The 22,001-nt window shown below is 33.7% G+C and overlaps 1 long non-coding RNA gene across 1 annotated transcript in view; it reads right to left on the bottom strand.

The window, feature by feature from the left end:
* Positions 1 to 938: 938 nt before the first annotated feature.
* The window catches only part of LOC135142612 (uncharacterized), a 38,569-nt gene continuing 17,506 nt past the window's right edge, over positions 939 to 22,001 (bottom strand). Inside the window, exons 2-4 of the long non-coding RNA XR_010282566.1 lie at positions 15,857 to 15,971; positions 5,188 to 5,321; positions 939 to 1,998 (exon numbers count right to left, since the gene is read on the bottom strand). This is a non-coding gene — a long non-coding RNA (uncharacterized LOC135142612). The remainder of the gene's footprint in view (positions 1,999 to 5,187; positions 5,322 to 15,856; positions 15,972 to 22,001) is intronic.

Genomic DNA, 22,001 nt, shown 5'->3' on the forward strand with positions numbered 1-22,001 from the left:
TAAAGTGAATAAATGGGTTGCCAACAATATAAAATTTGAAAGTGTTTCAAAATTTGTAAAATAGGCCAATTTTGATAAAAAGAGAAAATTTCAATTTAAATGGAGTAAGCCAAATTTCGTAGGAAATGAGTAAAATATTTTAAATACAAGTTATATTTTGAACTAAACAATATATCGTAAAATAGGCAGGTTTTGTTTAGGTAATAGAAACTGTGATTATTTTAAAAGAGCATAAAGAGTGTGTCAACAATTTAATTAACACAGAAAAATGGCGATTTTGACAGAATAATTTGTAAAATGTGCAAAATATACACAAACATTTAAAAAACTAACGGCAACTTCAAATCAATTTTTCAAAATTTTGTTAAACAGGAAAGATACCTCTTTGTGACCAGTTGAAGTTTTATATTTTTATAGAAAGTTTGTGAATAAATTTAAAATCGGATTTTTATTATTTCGGAAACACAAATTAATTTTAGTATACACAAAATAGACGAAGACCAGGTTTTGCTGCAATTTTAATGGAATTTAAAAAACACAATTGTTTCGATAAACGTTTCAGCATAAATATTCAGTTACCAAACAGCATTTAATTTTGCATAAATTGTTCTAGAATAACCAAATATTGATTAATTTGCAGCGCAACAAGCTTTAAAAATTCAGCTAAAATGAGACCGGTTTATTCATTGTTTCGGGAAAATATTTGCCGCAAAATAGACATAACTCACAGAATTAAATTTTGTAATTTTGTTAAACAATCAGCTTCACACTTAGATAAGTCAGTCGCCATCGATTTTGGAAAAAGAACAAAAATTCTTTTACTAGTCGGCTATGTTACCTCACAGAACTTAATTTTTCTCTAAAATCCTGATAGTTAAGTTAAAACGTGTATAATTTTTATTTCTTTGGTTTAAAGCTTTCTCAATTTTTTTTCTCGCAATAAAAGGAATACATAAATTTTTTTTTTAATTTTTTGGAATTATTTTTCCGGTTTTTAGAAACTCTGACTATTAATCACTAATCAGCTGTGTTTTTTTTTTGTAATTTGTTTTACGACTTATATTTTTGTCCATCGCGGACTATATTATAGGGATTTTTTTAGAATTTCTCTTTCACTCTATCTCTCTCTCTCACACTCATACATTTCGTCCAGGAATGCAATCAAAACATAGTGTTAATAATGTAAATCCGGTTTTGAAAATTTCAGTCTTAATCGAATTTGTTTGTTTACTCATTCACCTATGCACAACCCAAGCAAAGCTCTTCTTTTCGCGACATCCCTTGATTTCCGCCGCAAAACATGAATTAATCAAGACGAAACTAAGTATTCGTTTTAATGCCTTCATCACTTTAATGCCTCATTTTACTACAGCGCCCGAAAATGTGTTCCATGATGAAAATTTCGCCCCGTCCCGCCCTCCCCGCGCCAAATTTGGGATTTTTCTCCAAAATCTCCATCCCAGTCGAATTCCTGAGCATTGATACGCCGTCAAACATAATTAAATTTCGCGAAACATTCTAACGTAATTTATAAGTCTCGCCAGCCATAAATTGCAAGGTAGAGCGTATTCTTAATGTTCGCGTTAGAAATCAGTGCAGAAATTAATGGGGTATTTTAGCAATTTAAGTTATGAATTATGCGAGGGGCTTCTTAGCCCATTACGGCGCTCCGGCGAAAAATGGAAAAAAGGAAGGGAGAGAAAGGGGTTTTTTGCCCCCTGCCCCTCGCCCGTTTCCAGGAGCGATGCCGTTATTAGAAAGCCAGTATTCTTCTTACAGGGGTAGCGAATCATTGATTTCTTACATTAAGCCACACCTCCTTATTCCCCCCCTTTTCATCCCCTCTGAGTCCAAGGAGCGTCCTAGGCTTCCCCTATTTCCAGGATATTCCGGCATCCCTCCCGCTTTTTCCCTCTTTCCTCCGCGATTCCTTGAAAAAGCTCCAAGAAAAAACGCCCATTCTATGCAAACGTGCGATGGTATCTTGGGTCGGCCGACCTGTGAAACGAAATCTGTCAGAATTCAAAGTCCCAACTCGTCACGCGTCAACACCAAACAATACTTTGAATTCTTCAGTAAGGTAATTTTTATTCGGTTTTCCATGGTCGGCGGCCGGACTTTTGTTTTTGTTTTAAAAGGGTTGTAGGAACTGGGCCGGCCGCTGAAATAATACGGAGAATTTCGGCTTTCGGGGCTTAACGAGCTTCCTGAAAAAGTGCGATGTAGACAATTTGCATAAATAAATAATAAACACCTGAGTTTTGCTGAAATAACATGCGGTTTTTTGGGAAGATGGCCGCCGAAAAGGCCTATTTCGCACTGAAATTAGCCTGAAAATTTTTGTATCTTTGTTGATACGATAGCTGTATTTTTCAAACTTGAATTTATTTTACCGGGTTTAGCATGAGGTGCTGAAATATCACAGTTGTTGACAGAGCTTTAACAAACTGAACCTATGCACTTGCCTGAATACCGTACTGACGATGATTTTGCTCAATTATAAATTTTCAGTTACCTGGTAGTGAAATTTTTTCAGTGACTGACGTTTCGTGTAATTTTTCTCCAAAAAAAACGCCAGTTTTTGGTTTGTTTATGTGCACATGTTCCTGATTTTTCGAAAATTTGTTTCTACATTCGCCACTTTACTGACATCAAAACGAAAAATACGCTCGAAATTCAATTTTGGGTAATTTTTGAAAATAAATTTGGAATTTAAAAACGGTCAGAGTGGCCAAAATGCAGACTCGTTAGGTTTGTTTTGGAGTTTTTAATATAAACTGAAATCTGGTCTGAGTCTTCTTTATTCTTTCGATTTGTTTTTAGGTTTTTAGTGAAAGTCAAAATTTCGGACTTCTATCATATCTGTGTCTGTGTTTTGGTTGATTTTTGGTGCGATTAGTGGTTGAGAAAGTTCCAGAAAGTGTAAATTGTCTTTTGAAGGAGCGTCTTGAAAGTCAAAATTTTTGGAAAAATAGTTTTTGGGTGATTTTTGGATTAAAGGCTTTGCGACGGCACATCTTTTTTAAATCTGTTTTTTGACTCAAAGTCCTGTGCAGTGACACTGGTTGAAAGTTCCGGGGATTTAGTTCAAAGAAATTAAATTTGGACTGTTTTTGAGGATTTTTGATCAGAACGCTGTGCATGGCGAGATTTTCGGTGTGACAGATATCGTGAACCGAGGACCTTTTTGTGTTGATTTTACTCTGAGGGTGTCTGGAAATTAAACATGTTTTTTTAATTTTGTGTCTGTTTTGAAAATACTGTTTTGAGTTCGCTGATTCAGTTCTAGAACAGTTTTTGTTTATTTGTGGACGAAAATAACTTTTGCAACAACACACATTTTGGACTGCCGGTATTCACTCACATCCAGAAGTTCTTAACATTTTTGGAAGTCACAGAGTTTTGGAATTAGTTTTCGTTGGAAAGTGCTTGTGTTTGTACTGTTTTGGAACCGCTGATACATTTTTGCCTCATGTGTTAATAATAAATCCAGTGGTTATTCAACTGTTTCTGGTCGGTTTCAGTATTTTTGGAATTTCGCCGTCTAAGTTTTGCTTTCCGTTGGTTCTCAACATTTTTCGAATGACTCAGTAGTAGTTCTAAAGTTTGCCACAATTGTAAATTTCTTGTTTCGATTTTTCAGGATGAAATTTCAGGGGTTTTGTGCGTGTTTTGAACGTGTTGTTTTAAAAGTCAATTTTTGACAGCCAATTTACAAAAAATAAATCCTGAGTGCCGTACGTCCTCGGTTCAACCACTTTTTGCGATACTTTTGACAATTAAAACAGTTTTGGGAGTGCTGACAATGGAAATTCGGTGGTTTCATTATGTTTCGGGTGCAACTAAATAAAAATTTCAGAGGTCCTAAACCAATTTTTCGTGCTACTTATGAAGGTGTTTTTGACGGGCCCGGCAACTCAATTTTGGTCGTTCCATCTGAAATTGTCGCATTCCTGAATTTATAAGTGCTCGGAAAACGAAAATTCGCTATTTTGACTTGTGTTTGAAATTTTGGTTGGTTTTAATTTTGTCATAGTCGAGTTTGTTTTTTCGGTTTTGTGTCACGCAAGAACTTTAAATTTGTTTAGATATTGCAGCAGTGCGTGCTTTTAGAATTTTAACCTGGACTTATAGATGAACGGAATATTTTTGAATTGTTTTCGAAAAGACAAATTTTGGAATTTTGCTGGTTTGCGTGAGATCATATTTCTGCTTTTTTTAATTTGGTGTATACTGGAACAAGTGAGTAAAAGTATTTCAGTGTTTAAAATTTGCTCCCCGGTGTCGTTTTTTGTGTTAAAATGACATTTTGAGTTCTGAATTTTGTGTTCAATATTTTTGAATATTCTTCTAAAACTCGTTTCTGCAGTGAGAAATTCAGCTCAGAAGAACTTGAAAAGGGATTTTGTATTTGTACGAATTATAGCACCACACAGTTTTTCACAATTTTTCAAAGGTTAACACCCACGCTGCAATTTCAAAGTGATAAAACTTATCCAGAAATCTTTAAAATATTGTCGGAAATAGTTACACTTGGTTACATGTATTCCATTCAAAATTCAGACCCTATTTGACGTTTCTTGGCAGTTAAAGACTAAAATCCGTTTTCTGTAAGTACCTGCAACTGAAAACCTGTGCGCTTTGTTTAAAAATTTTCTTCCCAGAGTGCGTAATTTTGAAAAATCACAATTTGGTGTAATTCGCCTGCTTTGTAAATTTCCAAAAACTTCGGAAGCCCGTCGCCCCTAGAAACAGCTGGGTTATTTGCGAAGAAACGTACACCTCCGTGTATTCGCTCATTTGTCGAATTTTGACCATTTTTGACAGTCGTATTTATCGTCCAAGTGAAAAGTTTCTAAATTGGTAAATTTGGATCCGTTTTTGACAGTCTTATCCATCGTGTGACTACTTTCCCAATGAAACATTCTTGTTTTGTGGATTTGTTAAATTTGGAACCCTTTTTTGACTATTTTCCGAATGAAAATTTTGCACCCATTTTTGACAGTCTTAGTGAAAGTGTGAATGAAAATTTATTGCAACTTCCAAAAAACGTACACCTCCTCGTACGCTGCGTTTCTCGTCCGGAATTTGTTGAAATTGGAATCCGTTTAATGAGTTGTGTTGATTTGCCGTGACTATGTTCCACTGCCGCCAACCATGGAAAACCGAATTGAAAAACCACCTTACCTTGGTTTGAGGTGCATGGCCGAAGTGAAAATGTTGTTACGAGGGTGAGTTTATCGCTGGAGGGTGGTCAATCTTGCCTTCCGACGGGTGAGTCCGATCCCCATCGTGGCGAGACGAACGCTTCCTTTTACATCCTGAAAAGAAAAAAACGCTCATTTAATTTTTGTTTTTATCCCCTCTGCAAAATTAATGACGTCGTCGCAAAAATTATTAAATAAGTATTGTAGAGTTTTGTGTTTTTTTTTCTGAAAATCGTCGATCGATTCGCCCCAAGGAAACGATTCAATTAAACAAAACAAACATCATCCAGAATAAGCGTTCGCGCCCCTTCCGTTCCCCTCTTTCCGAAGCCGACAAAAGATGAATAGAGCTTAGGCGAAGAAGGAAGAGGGGGCGGAAGAGGAACGGCAAAGATGTCAAAAACTTTGGCATTATGGATACCGTTTACGACATGATTTCGGCAAATGGCGTCGAGCAGCAAGCTCGTTATTTTCTTATCTTTTAATTTCCGTTTTAATATTACCAAAGTTTGTTGAACATCAACTTAAACTCGGCTCAAAACTAATTAAAATTTGAGTATCACGAGTCGAGTTTCTAAGTTTTACGCGAGTTTTACTTATTCATATCATAAATGATGGATGTTGTTCCGCAGACTCATCTCCCGCACATCCACCGCCCCTTTCCTTTCTCTCTTATTTCGGAGTCGGGCTCTTTGCGGAGATTTTATTGTGAACGGGGCGGTTTGCGAAGAAGTGATCGATTGGGGGCCGAGAGGCCGAAGAGGCGGCCGGAAAAAATGGGCACGTTTACACGGTGCGTCGAAGGGATGGGCGATAATGACGTCGTAAAACGACGACGGTGCCTTAAATCATCCCGGGTTATGAATGGCGGTCACGTTTGCTACTTTGTAGCGAGTGCACGGGGGCGGCATTGGAAGAAATCGGTGTGGGTGGGGGACGTGGACACATAGTCACTGAATTTGAAAAAATAATGCAGCCGAATAAGAGGAGGTAACGGAATAAATCCGGGCCTGAGTTTCATAGTCCTGGGGGACTTTGAGTCAATTTTAATTTATACAATAGTTTTCTCGTAATGCGGATGGATTTTTCCAAGACTTCATCTATAGACTGTACCAATTAGGCATATTTTTGGAGTTTAGTTGAGTTTAAATATAAAAAGTGCATAGAGATAGAAAAATGTTCAAAACTAAGAGCGTTTTTGAAGAAACTAGACCCAGTGACTATTGTTAACAAATTTAATAGAAATCTTGATATTGATATTTTATCGTCGAAACGTTGTAAAGGAAGTGAAGTGAATGATAAAAAACAGAAATTAAGGCAAATCTTTGCCGAAATTCTTGACACTATAAATAATAATTAAATACATTTTCTGTCACAGAAAATTTACACATTTTTGACTTGCTTAAGGGTGCCCAGTAGCAGACCGAAAAATGAGCTAAATAGAATTTCATTTTACGGGCGTAATTTCAACAAAAAGATCGACATTTCAATTGATAGATTATGTCTAAATCTCAGGGGAAGACACAATATTTTTTAAAATAAGTGATTGTTTAGTGTTTAATTAATCGTTCATTCTTCGAAGGAAATTGCATTTTTAGACGAGGAGAGAGCATTTTTCGCTTCAACTTTTATATCAGTGCAAAGACAACATTGAGCACTATGGGGAAGACCCCGTCATTTTTGTTTAAAATTTATATTTATCAAAATATTTACTTTTTAAAAAAATACTGAATAATGAAAATAAAGTGAAACTAGGCAACCCTATTTACAAAGATCCGTTTCAATAAATGGCTGAGTTTTACACAGCAGGGAGCCTTGCCGACCCACCCTTTCAGGTAATCAGTTCAGGTATTTTAGGTCATAAAACTCATAAATACTCTTAGCTGACCAATATTGTTGAAACTCTTTTACAAGTTGACTTCTTTCATTGCTGACATAATTTGATTTAAAAGTATGGAAATTTTTATAATTTTATACATTCTACTAAAATATTTTCTTTCAAAAAATTATTCAAATATTTTTTATTAATCTGTCATTTTATATATTCATCAATACACAAAACTGACAAGATTTAGATTCTCATCACTTCACTAACCACTTATTTACCCGAACAATCATATTTATCTAAATTTAATTTTTTGATACTCTTTTCCGCACCACTATGAAGTAGAGTATTATAGGCACATTTTTTACGTGATATCTCCAGTAAATCTATTCCAATATTGCTATTTATTCCTGTGTGTGTTTATACTAGAAGAGCAAAAGATTTATATGAACTATCCATGACGCGAATGCAAATAAAAATTTTTAATTGTACAATTTTTTCTTTACAATTTGTCTAATGGGTTGACTTGTTTAATAACGAGAATCTACTCTCTCCGGAAGTAAGGCATATAAAAAAATTTTTCTAGGGCTCTATCATATTATTTTCCCAAAATTTATCATCTCGTTGAATTAAGCATTATTTAAATTGGACATTTTATATATTTCTACCATAGCGTTTGTGTTTATTAAGCCGTCTGGCGATGCCGCTAAAAATGTACAAACCGCATTGTCTTATTGTCAGTTTGGTGTTACTGCAAAATGCTTCAGTTGCCCTTGCTTCATTTTCTATGCAAAGATTTTGGGAGAGTACATGCTGAACTAGATTTGCAGGGATGTAAAATGTTTTTCACAGTACAGTCGGATTAGCCGTGTTACTTGTTCTCTCATTTTGCAAATTTTACCAAAATTATGTTCCTTTAGTCTAGAGGATTTTTCTGCACACCATTTTGGATTATTGCGTTTGCCAATTGTGTTTTGTTCGATTAAAAAGACATCAACGTTTGAAAGTTTTTTGAGAAATACTTTTTGCGCTGTGACATATCAGGTATTTCAACTGCCTCGTTAGATACATCGTCGCCCGAGAACTTGTATGATCCACAGACCGGAGCGTGCTCAGGCCAATGTCGACTCTATAAGCCTCCAGAAATTCTGCGGGAAATAGTTATTATTTAGATGCTTTTGTTTACACACATCTCACATGTTTCACTCGATTTTGACACCCAACTATTTTTTTGTTTAACTAAGAATTAATACTTTCATTGCGTTTGATACTAACGTCCTAAATTAGCAATACGAGTGGAACAGTAATCATGCAATAGATTTTTTTGGGAAAGTACAGTTATTTTTATGTTTTAGCAGCAATGCGTTCTACTTTCTATTAATTTTCACATATTTTTAGTCACAATTTTGGTAGATATTTTTTACTTTTATTTTTAGCAATAATAAATAGTCCAAACATGAAAAAATAAAAAATTAAAATTGGAAAATCTAAAATTTAGAAATCGAGAAATTGAAGAATCGTATAATTGAAAAATCTAAACATCGAAAAACTTGAAAATCGAAAAATTAAAAAAAAAAATGGAAAATCAGAAATTTAATGAATTCCGAAAATTGAAAAACTGAAATATGCATAGAAGAACTGAAAACTCGACAAATCGAAAAATGTAGAATTTTAAAAATTGAAAAATTAAAATATCGAAAAGTTGAAAAATTGCGAAATCGTGTCATTGAAACATCGGACAATTGAGAAATCGAAAAATAAAAAAATGGAGAAATCGAAAATTTGAAGAATGGAAAAATTGAGAATGTCAAAAATTGAAATACTAAAAAATTGAAACATCAAAAGTTGAAAAACGAAAAACCGAAAAGCCGAAAAATCTCGATAATGTATTTACAAACCACAAGTCCAAGGTTATGCTACTAAAAAATTGATAACGTCATCTCAAAATTTTGCCGAATAAATTGTACTTAAATGTGCAAAATGTGATGAGTTTTTACTTGTAATTTATCATTGCATTCATATTTTTTAGATTAGCTTTTATACCTAGGTGGCTCAAAAAAATTAATGAATGAGTCAGTTTAGTCTATTGATTAAATCAGGAACGACTCACTCCATTTTCCCAGGAATTTTGGGAATACTGTTATTTTTAGTCTAATCCACATTGATTTAGGTGTCCTTGCAAAATATTGATGATATCATCACAAAATTGTGTACCTAAAGTAAAAATTTAACTCGAAAATGCTGGATATGTTTCATTGTAATTTAGGTGCGAGGGAAGTTCTGTCGAAACAACTTTCCACCAATTTTTTTGCTGTTATATCTGAACATAAACAGTTTATTTTATATATTTTTAAAACATTATAAAGAAAATAAAAAGTTGTGTTAGTCTGAACCTTGTGGGTTTCTCAATCTATTTTCCGCAACATTTTAAACTTTCAACTCAATTTCTTTCAAAATACATACAAATGGATTTCGATGGTTATTTCGTTCTTTGCTTTGTCTCGTCAACTTCATTTATAATTTTTTTTACTTGAAAAATAACTTTCGGTTTAAACATCGCAAACACAGAACAAAAATGCTTAGTTCTGAAAATATATAAGTTTTTAACAAAGCTTATAGTATGTTTTCACGTAATTAGAGTACCTCTTCAAGAGGTGAGAATATATAAAACAACATTTTTTTATGATTTTTGGAAATTGGGTCATTAAATATTAGGCACATTTCTGTCTGCTAAAGAGTGGTAATTAATAAGTCAAGTGTTAAATTCGGCACAACGGGATTGAGACAGGTTTATTAGAAACAGATACGACTAAATTTCCGGCCGCTTAGATTTATTCAGTGAATTTACTTAATTACTTATTTATTTAGTTACGTTAAGGGCTAATTTTGTATTAAATTTTAAAGTTCCTTTGGCCTTAAGACTGTTGCAACACTGAGACGAACGAGAAATAACCTCCTTTAATTCCTCGTAAGGATCAACCGTAAAAGGACAGCTTGTAGTGATTACGCAAAATCTTGCTGCTTTATTTTTCATTATTTGTATGTGTATAAATGTGTATAGGTATCTGAGAGCCTTATTTATTTTTTCGACCTATTTTATGTTTTAAAATTATTAAAGCACCCACTTACAGACCTCGACACAAGTTGTCTCCTGCTTTTTTAGGAAGAGCTTTAATGTGTTAAATACACCAAGCCCTCCTACAACTTTCTTTTTGAGTTCTCTTCCTGTATCAGTTAGTTCGTGTTGGGTTTTCGTAAAGTGAAGTTCAAAAGTGCAAAAGTGTTTTAAAAATTGTTTATCATCTAGTATTTTGTGCCATTTTTAAAAATGTCCAAAGTCAAATCATCTTTAAAGGACGAAAAATAAAGACGTCTTGCAAATAGAAAACGGTGAATTGTTCTGCAGCTGAAGTTGTGCGGAATCAATATGAAGATGTCAATGGTTTAATTTCCAAAGTAAATAAAATATTTCTTAAAGCTCATTTGAGGATCAAAGCTTTCCGGGAAGCTTTACCAGATTGTCCATTACCTCCAGAACCTGTTCTGACAAGATAGGGCTCATGGATTGAAGAGGAAATATATATTAATACTAAATTAAATGAAACATTTTAGGTTATTATGGAATTTGACTCCACAGTGTCGAAATGCATCGCCGATGCTCAATATTATTTACAGCAAAAGCATCTCAAATATAATTTAGCTTATTTATATAACAACCTATTTTACCATCTTAAAAACAAGTGTAACTAGTTTAGAGACCACTGGGTTGACTTTAAGTCAGTCTATGGATATTGTCTAACAATTGTGCAAATTATTGGAAGAAACTCCAGGGAGAGTAGGTGAAACGACATTTAAAAACCTACAAGATACTTTCTAAAATTTCTCCCAAACCTTTTTACCCAAAATTCAACTGTTACCTTGATCCCGCAATTCGAGTAGAATGCTGCTGGTTGTGTAAACCATAAATTTATCAGCTCCCACAGGGTTTTTTATAAGGAAGCGATAGCTTTACAACTTCCGTCTGAGAGCCAATAAAATGAGTGATCAAAACGGAATACGGGTGGGTGGGCGGTACCACTTCTGACTTTGTTTTAAATCTTAGATTCTACCGTTTTTCAAAACAGAATTCATAAAATAAGTCAGTGAAATGGAGAAAAGAGATGGGGGGGTGGGTTATGTTTAGTTTTTTCTACACCCCCTTCTTCGTCCTCGTACTACTCTTAATATTGTTCAGTCTTATCTTAGCAAATGCTAGCCCTGCCCACCCGCCCTCTATTTTCTAAAGGGTATATTATCTGCCAAAATCAGCCTTATCTTAACAAGTACTAACCCCACCCACCCAACCGTTATTTTCTTAAAGGATATATCATTTGCCAAAATCAGCCTTATCTTTACAAGATAGATTTGAAGTTATATTCGTTTTTCTAAAAATTGTTACAGCAAGCCCCTCGCTCCCCTACTACTTCTTTAGTTTACAACTTCCGTCCCAGAGCTTGTAAAATGAGTGATCAAAACGGAATAGGGGTGGGTGGGCGGGGCCACTTCTGACTTTGTTTAAAATCTTAGATTCTACCATTTTTCAAAATAGAATTCATAACATAAATCAGTGAATTAGAGAAAATAGATGGCGGGGGAGGCTGGGTTTACTTTTTCTACACCCCCTTCTTCATTCTAGTACTACTCTTGCTATTGTTTAGTCTTATCTTAGCAAATGCTAGCCCCGCCCACCCACCCTCTATTTTCCTAAAGCGTATATCATCTGCCAAAATCAGCCTTACCTTAACAAGTACTAGCCCCACCCACCCAACCGTTATTTTCTTAAAGGATATATCATTTGCCAAAATCAGCCTTATCTTTACAAGATAGATTTAAAGTTATATTCGTTTTTCTAAAAATTGTTACAGCAAGCCCCTCGCTCCCCTACTACTTCTTTAGTTTACAACTTCCGTCTCAGAGCTTGTAAAATGAGTGATAAAAACGGAATAGGGGTGGGTGGGCGGGGCCACTTCTGACTTTGTTTAAAATCTTAGATTCTACCATTTTTCAAAATAGAATTCATAACATAAATCAGTGAATTAGAGAAAATAGATGGCGGGGGAGGCTGGGTTTACTTTTTCTACACCCCCTTCTTCATTCTAGTACTACTCTTGCTATTGTTTAGTCTTATCTTAGCAAATGCTAGCCCCGCCCACCCACCCTCTATTTTCCTAAAGCGTATATCATCTGCCAAAATCAGCCTTACCTTAACAAGTACTAGCCCCACCCACCCACCCTTTATTTTCTTACAGGATATATCATTTGCCAAAATCAGTCTTATCTTTATAAGATTCATATAAAGTTATATTCGTTTTTCTAAAATTTGTTACAACAAACTCCTCGCTCCCGTACTACTTCTTTAGTTTACAACTTCCATCTCAGAGCCAATAGAATGAGTGATCAAAATAGAATAGGGGTGGGTGGGCGGGGCCACTTCTGCCTTTGTTTTAAATCTTAGATTCTACCGTTTTTCAAAATAGAATTCCTCAAATAAATCAGTGAAATGTAGAAAAAAGATGGGGGAAGGGGGGAGGTTTAGTTTTTTCTACACTATTAGATTCCCTCAAAAGAAATATTAAGGTCATAAAACAATCATTTCTGCACTTCGTTTGTAAAACAAATTACCATTTGTTACAAGGACTTTGAAGAAATTATTAAAAAGTAAAGTTCTGATCACATTATAGATTTAAAAGATCCAAAATTTGATGACAAATATAAATACTTATTAGTTTCTTTCAAAATAAATTAATACTTATATGCATTTCCAAGTGTCAAAAATTCATTTTTACTTTGACTCTCGCCTGCGGCTCGGTCTACAGCATTTGAAAAAATTCGAAAAATTGCTTTGAAGTTCTTCCTCTATAAAACAAATTACCGTTTGTTATAAACTCTTTGAGGAAATTAAATAAATTAATAAAAACAAACAGAGATCTATTCAAATTATAGATTTAAATGTTGCAAAACTTGAAGACAAAGGTAGATATTAGTTTGTTTTTTTTTTTTTCAAAATAATATCAATAGTATTATCAAGCCCTAATCCCACAAAATAAAACAATTATAATTAATCTAAATTAGTCGTAATTTATTCAATATAAAGGTTAATTCTTTAGGAATTAAGTGTGATTAATCGCAATTAGCTGTAAGTGACATATTCATCCAAAATGATTATTGTTAGTACTAATTAACTAAGCTTAATTAGAGTCAATTAGACTTAATGGCAGCTGGTATATAACTACTGAGTTACTTTCTTTCGCTAACTGGCAGATGTAGGTTTCTAGTAATTGCAAGAAATTAAACATAATTATCGAAATCAGTTATAATTTCTTAAAACTAAATAACAATTTGACGGTGAGTTTTTGCTTCTAACAGTCAGATTCAACCAATTTTCAGTCCAATCGAATATGATTATTACTAATTAAGCTTACTTACGTGCAATTTTTTATTATACTTAATGTAATAAATTAAATTTTCTTGTGAACAACAGTTTTGAAGAACTTTAGATCTTTATTCTACATTAACTTTAGATACTACAAAAATTCTCTTTCGTAGACAACAAAAAACATTTATAATTAACCCAAAATACTTGTAATTTTTTTAACGTGAAAGCTAATTATTTAGAAATTACTTGTGGTTAATCGCAATTAACTGCAATTAATATATTTAGCCAAAATGATAATATTAAATAAGATTAATTATGTGCAACTTATTGAAATTAAATTTTCCTATGATAAATAATTTTGCAGAATTTTGATCTTTTTTATACATCAACTTTAGATACTACAAAAAATCGCTCAGTAGACGAAAGATCTGACATCAAAAAAACGATTATAATTAACCTAAATGACTTAATAATTTATTGAATGTAAACGCTAATTTTTTAGAAATTAATTGTGGTTAATCGTAACTAACTGTAAGTGATCCAAAATGATAATGTTATTTGACGTACTTACAATTACTTAATTGTTGGCTCTAATTTATTACGGTTAATTAGAGTCAGTTAGATTTAATGATAGTTGATGTATATCTACTGAGTTACTTTGGTTGAAGGTTTCTAGTAATTATATGAAATTAATCAGAATTAATAGAAAGTAATTATAATTTCTTGAAATTAAACAACACCAATTCTACGACCAGGTTCAGTCCAATTATTGACGAATCTAATGTGATTAGTAACAATTAAGTATACTTACGTGCAATTTACTGAAATTATTATTTACTTTTATCTACATTAACTTTAGCTACTATAAAAATTCATTTGGTAGGTGAATGAATTTCACAGCAAAAAGCATTTATAATTAACCTAAATTACGTGTAATTTGTTGAACGTAAAACTTAATTCATTAGCAAGTAAGTATTGTTAATCGTAATTAATTGTAAGTCATATATTCATCCAAAACGACAATGTTATTTAACGTACTTAGAATTAGTTAATTGTTTGCTCTAATTAACTAAGTTTAATGAAAGTCAGCAAGACTTAATAACAGCCAATATTTAAGTTGGTTACTTTCTTCCCCTAAGAGGTAGATGTAGATTTTTAGTGATTGTATCAAATTAAAGAGAATTAATCGAAAGTAATTATAATTTCTTGAAATTAAAAACTAAGATTCAATCGAATGTCAAAATAATTAGTAATTAGCAATTAAATATCATTTGCCAAAATCAGTCTTATCTTAACAAGTACCGGAAATATTAAATGTGACTTTCCCAAGAAATATGAGGAAATTCAGATTTTAGAACATGGTAGGCAGAAAAAGTAAAATATTTATGTCGAAAAAATGCAAAAAGGTACTCATAATCAAAAATAGGCAAATAGGAGAGTTTAAACTTGCCAGGAAAGTATTACAAGGCGAAAATGTAGAAAAAATGTTGATTAACTATTTACCATAAATACCATAACCTTAAAACATTTGCGAAATTTCAGACTTAAATTGCAAAATGTTGTTACACAGTTTTGATTTTTTTCAATTTTCAAGCCCCACCCACCCGCCCTTATCTCAGTCGTGATGAATTTTTCATTCATTGTTAGATCGAGAGGTGGAGCTTAATATTGCAAAGTCCATGTTTTCAAAAAAATATAATATAATGACTGCACATATTTAAAAAAAAGACACAATATAAAAAATGAAACCCATTGAAATTTCTAATTTTAAAAATTCTCTTCTAGCATTGTGTGATGTTGAGAGATCCTTCTCTAGCTGTAAAAATGTCCTAACCGACAAAAGGAAAATGATTTCTGCCAAAAATTTAGAAAAACATCTAATGTGTTATGCAAATTTTAATGAAAATTAGGATCGATATGTTACTACAGCAAGTAAAAATTTTCAAACCAGTCGTCAAATTCCCGTTTTTTGACTTTACAGTATAATTTTTCTATTTTGGCTCCCGTTTTTGTTTCGTCGCTTATGATAATATCCTCGTTATCGTTCGATCTGCATTTGCATGTATATTCCTGGTGGCGGTACCAGCACCTTCCGTCCCTTAAATATGTCCCAATAAAGGGAATTAATTCCCGAGGTTACGAGTCGATAAATTTACGAATGCGCGCCCTTTGGCCGCGATCGTTCGTAAGCGCGATACTATCGCAGAATCGTCACCTAAAAACAATGCTACCAATAACCGGTTAAACATCGTCTTAACTAAAGTCCCTAAGAGACTAATAGGAACACTTGACGTTATCGGGTTGGTAGAAATGCGAGCGCACGTCTTCCTATTTAAATACCTCGGGGAATGTACGCCCGATAAGGCGCTACAAACTGCACGAATATGAGCGAATAAAATATATTATTACCTGAATAGTTTCAGAATAGGAATTTCTACTTCGGATAGTTGGAGCATAGTTCGTTGTTACTTCGCGACACACTCTAATATCAGAAAATTCTCATCTTCGAACTTCGATGCGGGATCTGAAAATAATGAGAAAACTTTAGACACGCCATGGTTAGCAATATTGGGAAATCGCGTTGGGTGCAGATGGGGCCGGCGAAGTCGGTTTTTTTATATTAAAATAGATTGAGAAAATAAAAACGTAAGCAAGATATTGTCTCGTTTCCACAGCTTTCCCAGACAAAGATAATTATTACACAATCAGAAATACCCTCCTTGCGGCATTTCCTAGCATTAATTCGTCATTATTTCCACAAAGCCAGTTACGCCGCCCCCGGGTAAAAACCCTCACGTAAGAAAACGCAAAAAAACACAAGGGTTGGTGGGGCGCGAGCGTTCCTTAATTCCCTCTTGAAGTTTGCTCCCTCATTTCTAACTTTAACCGAGCCCGGGGTTTAAAATCACCCTCTTTATACGTTTTAATTCGGTCCAGGGTAAAGTGGAGCTTACGAGGGGTTGATTTAAGGACGTTTGTTCGTTGGCAGAGCTCTAAAGCTCAACACAAATATCCCTCTAGAAAACTCAACCCTCATCCTAAGTATATGCCTTAGATTTTATTTAAGATATTCGCCCTTATTTGTGTGATGGTATAAGGTCGACTTTTCCCTGATTTTTGCATCAAAATGGCGCAGTATTTAATGTAGGGAAAGTAATTCTAATTTGAATTTCTCAGTGTGGATTTCAGATTTCAGTCGTGTTTAAGTTTAAGGAGGATTTTATGGCTGAAATTATTACACTCAGGAATGGTGGAGGTGCGATGCACGGCGGGGTGGAACGTTCCGGGGGTGGTTTTTAATCACGGTGGCGGTTTTTTATTGATAGAAAAACAGTTTTCGGGGGTTTGCGAGAGCTTTTTTTCATTAAGCTTTCAAAGTGAACGCTTCACGTGAACTGGAAGGCACAAAAGGAGCTTAAATAATGTCTATGAACTTTTAGTTGCTCTTTCAAAGCAGATTTAGTTCCTTTGGGTTTAAATTCTACTTCAAGGGAGGTTTCGGTGATTGTCTCACAAAGCTTCGGGAAAGTGTAAGGGTTGAAAATTCCTGTGACATTTCTAGGGTTTATCAAATTTAACTATTGTAGGAATGTGTGTTTCTGCTAAAACGGTTTTTCAAGGTAAACATTTAGTAATAATTATAATTAGTTTTGCGGCGGAAACGACTTAAACAAATTTATGCAGAAAATTACTCGAAAAAATAAAAGGAAGTTGACTTAGGTATTAGAAGTGAAGTCAAAAAATAGTGAATGAGAATACTTCGTCCAGGCTTATATCGAAGAAGTTAGCAATGTCAAGAACAAGATGGTGCTACAGCTCATAAAACTATTTTGATGAACATAAAAAATAACAAGATTATGTATAGGTACGTGGATAAAAATTTAGAAGGCGGATTATACAGGGTGTCAAAAAAGTATGGATGCAGTCGCTAGAATGGTGTTGAATTTTTTTGAAATTAGGGAATACTCGAGTGGCGTACGACACTTTATTCAAAAATTAAACTAGTGTTCAATAATTGTAAAACTTTTTTCTGTCTATTTTGTTTTAAAATTTGATTTTCCTGTACCCTTAAGCAAATCTTTCTTGTCACATTTATTATTTCCGGTCCTATATAGTAAGTCCTTGCTAGGATAAGATTTTGGAAAATGATGTACCTTCCATGAAAATAGAGGGTGGGTGGGCGGGGCTAGTATTTGTTAAGATAAGAGTGATTTTGGAATATGATATACCCCTATGAAAATAGAGGGTGGGTGGGCGGGTTAGTACTTGCTAAGATAAGACTCTATTGAGTGGATCAGAAAAATGGCTAAAGTTTGTTTGACCACAAATTTTAAATATTCTGCCCCTGTTTACTCAATTATTTATTAAGATATTTTATTTCTGTAAAGCGCAATGGATTTTTTTGGGTATTTGGGTTAAAAGTACTTGCTAAAAGTAAGTAATTCAGGCATTTTGACAATTACAAAAAAATAAATTTCTCCTGTCAAGGACCACAGACGGAATGATAATATAAATGAGTTAAATTTGTTGGTACTTCTAGCCGGATATAATCGTATACATATACAATGCGTTAAGTGCATTTCCCCCCTCCCCTGACAGACGTCGCGCAGCCCTTGAGGGTGCATCTAGCAACCACAGAAATGATATCTGGACGACAACCTCGCCATTACAAGCATCCCAATAGACGAGTGCATCCGACGTCCCTCAGGCTCCCACAGCGCCGCGAACAGACAAGTCTTAAATTTAATTTGAAGACACAAGGCGGCTGTGAAGTCAGAGAGAAGACAGTCGGAGTTACCTCTCCCCGGCCTCCTTGATTTAATTAAACAATTTGTAAAAGCGTGCCTCGAATATATTGACAATTGAAGTCGGCGTAAATAGCACCGGGGCGGTGTTTTCTCTCCTCGTCGCGCCGGATTTTTTGGCGGCGCGTGTCGTGTCTCGGGGGCGGCGGGGACGGGGCGGCACCTTGAAAGGTCCTCGCCGTTGAAAACAAAGACGAATGGATACATTACTAAATTAATCTTTGAAACAAAGCACTTTCCTTGAGCCTTATTCATCAAAGCCGACTCATTTATTTAGTTACTTCCCTTTCAGTCGATTCTAGTCGTTAGTTCGCGTCTTTCTGCTCGGCAAACATAATTTATAAAGGAATAATACGCGAACACAATGACTACGGGTACAGTCTCAAATTTCGACGCAATTATTATTTCAGGGAGTCGGGCGGAGACGATTTTTCAGGAAAAGCGGGGAAAGCGCGAGCTGAAACTTGAAATGTGGTACATATTGCATACGGCTCATGGAAAATGAAAGGTGGGTTGCTGGGTGGAGCGAGAGCAAGAAATTGCCTACAGAGAACACCAATAAAGGGGGATGTTTTATTCAAAGTGCGAATATTTATTGGGCATTTTTATGAGGAAAATTTCGAAGAAATATGTACAATTTTTGATAAATATGCACAATTTTAATACAGTTGATTACTGGCATTTATGAGCACAGGGAAATAACCATCGAAATCCATTTGTATGTATTTTGAAAGAAATTGAGTTGAAAGTTTAAAATGCTGCGGAAAATAGATTGAGAAACCCACAAGGTTCAGTCTAACACAACTTTTTATTTTCTTTATAATGTTTTAAAAATATATAAAATAAACTGTTTATGTTCAAATATAACAGCAAAACAAATTGGTGGAAAGTTGTTTCGACAGAACTTCCCTCGCACCTAAAATACAATGAAACATATCCAGCATTTTCGAGTTAAATTTTTACTTTAGGTACACAATTTTGTGATGAAATTATCAACATTTTGCAAGGACACGTAAATCAATGTGGATTAGACTAAAAATAACATTATTCCCAAAATTTCTGGGAAAATGGAGTGAGTCGTTCTTAATTTAATCAATAGAATAAATTGACTCATTCATTAAATTTTTGAGCCACCTAGGTATATAAGCAAATCTAAAAAATATGAATGCAATGATAAATTACAAGTAAAAACTCATCATATTTTGCACATTTTTAGTAGAATTTATTCGGTAAAATTTTGAGATGACGTTATCAATTTTTTAGTAGCATAATCCTGAACTTGTGGTTTATAAATATATTACTGAGATTTTTCGGCTTTTCGGTCTTTCGATTCTTCAACTTTTGATGTTTCAATTTTTCAGTATTTTAATTTTTGACATTTTCAATTTTTCCATTCTTCAAATTTTCGATTTCTCCATTTTTTTATTTTTCGATTTCTCAATTGTCCGATGTTTCAATGATACGATTTCGCAATTTATCAACTTTTCGATATTTTAATATTTCAATTTTTAAAATTCTAGATTTTTCGATTTCTCGAGTTTTCAGTTCTTCTATGCATATTTCAGTTTTTCAATTTTCGGAATTCATTAAATTTCTGATTTTCCATTTATTTTAATTTTTCGATTTTCCCGTTTCTCGATGTTTCGATTTTTCAATTATACGATTATTCAATTTCTCGATTTCTAAATTTTAGATTTTCCAATTTTAATTTTTTTTATTTTTTCATGTTTGGACTATTTATTATTGCTAAAAATAAAAGTAAAAAATAACTACCAAAATTGTGATTAAAAATATGTAAAAATTAATAGAAAATAGAACACATTGCTGCTAAAACATAAAAATAACTGTACTTTCCCAAAAAAATCTATTGCATGATTACCGTTCCACTAGTATTGCTAATTTAGGACGTTAGTATCAAACGCAATGAAAGTATTAATTCTTAGTTAAACAAAAAAATAGTTGAGTGTCAAAATCGAGTGAAACATGTGAGATGTGTGTAAACAAAAGCATCTAAATAATAACTATTTCCCGCAGAATTTCTGGAGGCTTATAGAGTCGACATTGGCCTGAGCGCGATCCGGTCTGTGGATCATACAAGTTCTCGGGCGACGATGTATCTAAGGAGGCAGTTGAAATACCTGATATGTCACAGCGCAAACAGTATTTCTCAAAAAACTTTCTAACGTTGATGTCTTTTTAATCGAACAAAACACAATTGGCGAACGCAATAATCCAGAATGGTGCGCAGAAAAATCCTTTAGACTAGCCAAACGTTATTTTGGTAAAATTTGCAAAATGAGAGAACAAGTAACACGGCTAATCCTACTTTACTGTGAAAAACATTTTACATTCCTGCAAATCTAATTCAGCATGTACTCCCCCAAATTCTTTGCATCGAAAATGAAGCAAGGGCAACTGAAAGCACCAAACTGACAATAAGACAATGCGGTTTGTATATTTTTAGCGGGATCGCCAGACGGCTTAATAAACAAAAACGCTATCGTAGAAATATATAAAATGTCCAATTTAAATAGTGCTTAATTCAACGAGATGATAAATTTTGGGAAAATAATATGATAGAGCCCTAGAAAAATTTTATTTAGATGCCTTACTTCCGGAGAGAGTAGATTTTCGTTATTAAACAAATCAACCCATTAGACAAATTGTAAACAAAAAATTGTACAATTTAAATTTTTTATTTGCATTCGCGTCATGTGTAGTTCATATAAATCTTTTGCCCTTCTAGTATAAACACACACAGGAATAAATAGTAATATTGGAATAGGTTTACTGGAGATATCACGTAAAAAACGTGCCTATAATACTCTACCTCATAGGTGGTGCGGAAAAGAGTATCAAAAAATTAAATTTAAATAAATATGATTGTTCAGGTAAATAAGTGGTTAGTGAAATGATGAGAATCTAAATCTTGTCAGTTTTGTGTATTGATTAATATATAAAATGACAGATTAATAAAAAATTATTGAATCATTTTTTGAAAGAAAATATTTTAGTAGAATGTATAAAATTATAAAAATTTGCATACTTTTAAATCAAATTATGTCAGCAATGAAATAAGTCGACTTGTAAAAGGGTTTCAATAATGTTGGTGAGCTAAGAGTATTTATGACTTTTATGACCTAAAGTACCTGAACTGATTACCTGAAAGGGTCGGTCGTCAATGCTGCCTCCTGTGTAAAACTCAATCATTTATTGAAACGAATCATTTGTAAATAAGGTTGCCTAGTCTCACTTTATTTTCATTATTCAGTATTTTTTTAAAAAGCAAATATTTTCATAAATATAAATTTTAAACAAAAATGACCGGGTCTTCCCCATAGAGCTCGATGTTGTCTTTGCACTGATACAAAAGTTGAAGCGAAAAATGCTCTCTCCTCGTCTAAAAATGAAATTTCCTTCGAAGAATGAATGATTAATTAAACACTAAACAATCACTTATTTTAAAAAATATTGTGTCTTCCCCAGAGATTTAGACATAATCTATCAATTGAAATGTCGATCTTTTTTTCAAAGTTGAAATTACGCCCGTAAAATGAAAATCTATTTAGCTCATTTTTCGGTCTGCTACTGGGCACCCTTAAATAAGTTAAGTAATCTTATATTTAATTCATTTTTGGAAAAAAACTGGAAAAGGCCCCATCCAGACTAAAACACTCCCAGGAAAACAACTGCCGATAAATGTTATCCCGAAACCACAGATGTATGCGGCAGATAAAGAGTTAGAAAAG

This window comes from Zophobas morio, unplaced genomic scaffold, assembly GCF_036711695.1.
Source record: "Zophobas morio isolate AGI-343-1 ecotype UQ-CSIRO unplaced genomic scaffold, CSIRO_AGI_Zmor_V1 ptg000049l, whole genome shotgun sequence".
NCBI classification, from domain to species: Eukaryota; Metazoa; Arthropoda; class Insecta; order Coleoptera; family Tenebrionidae; genus Zophobas; species Zophobas morio.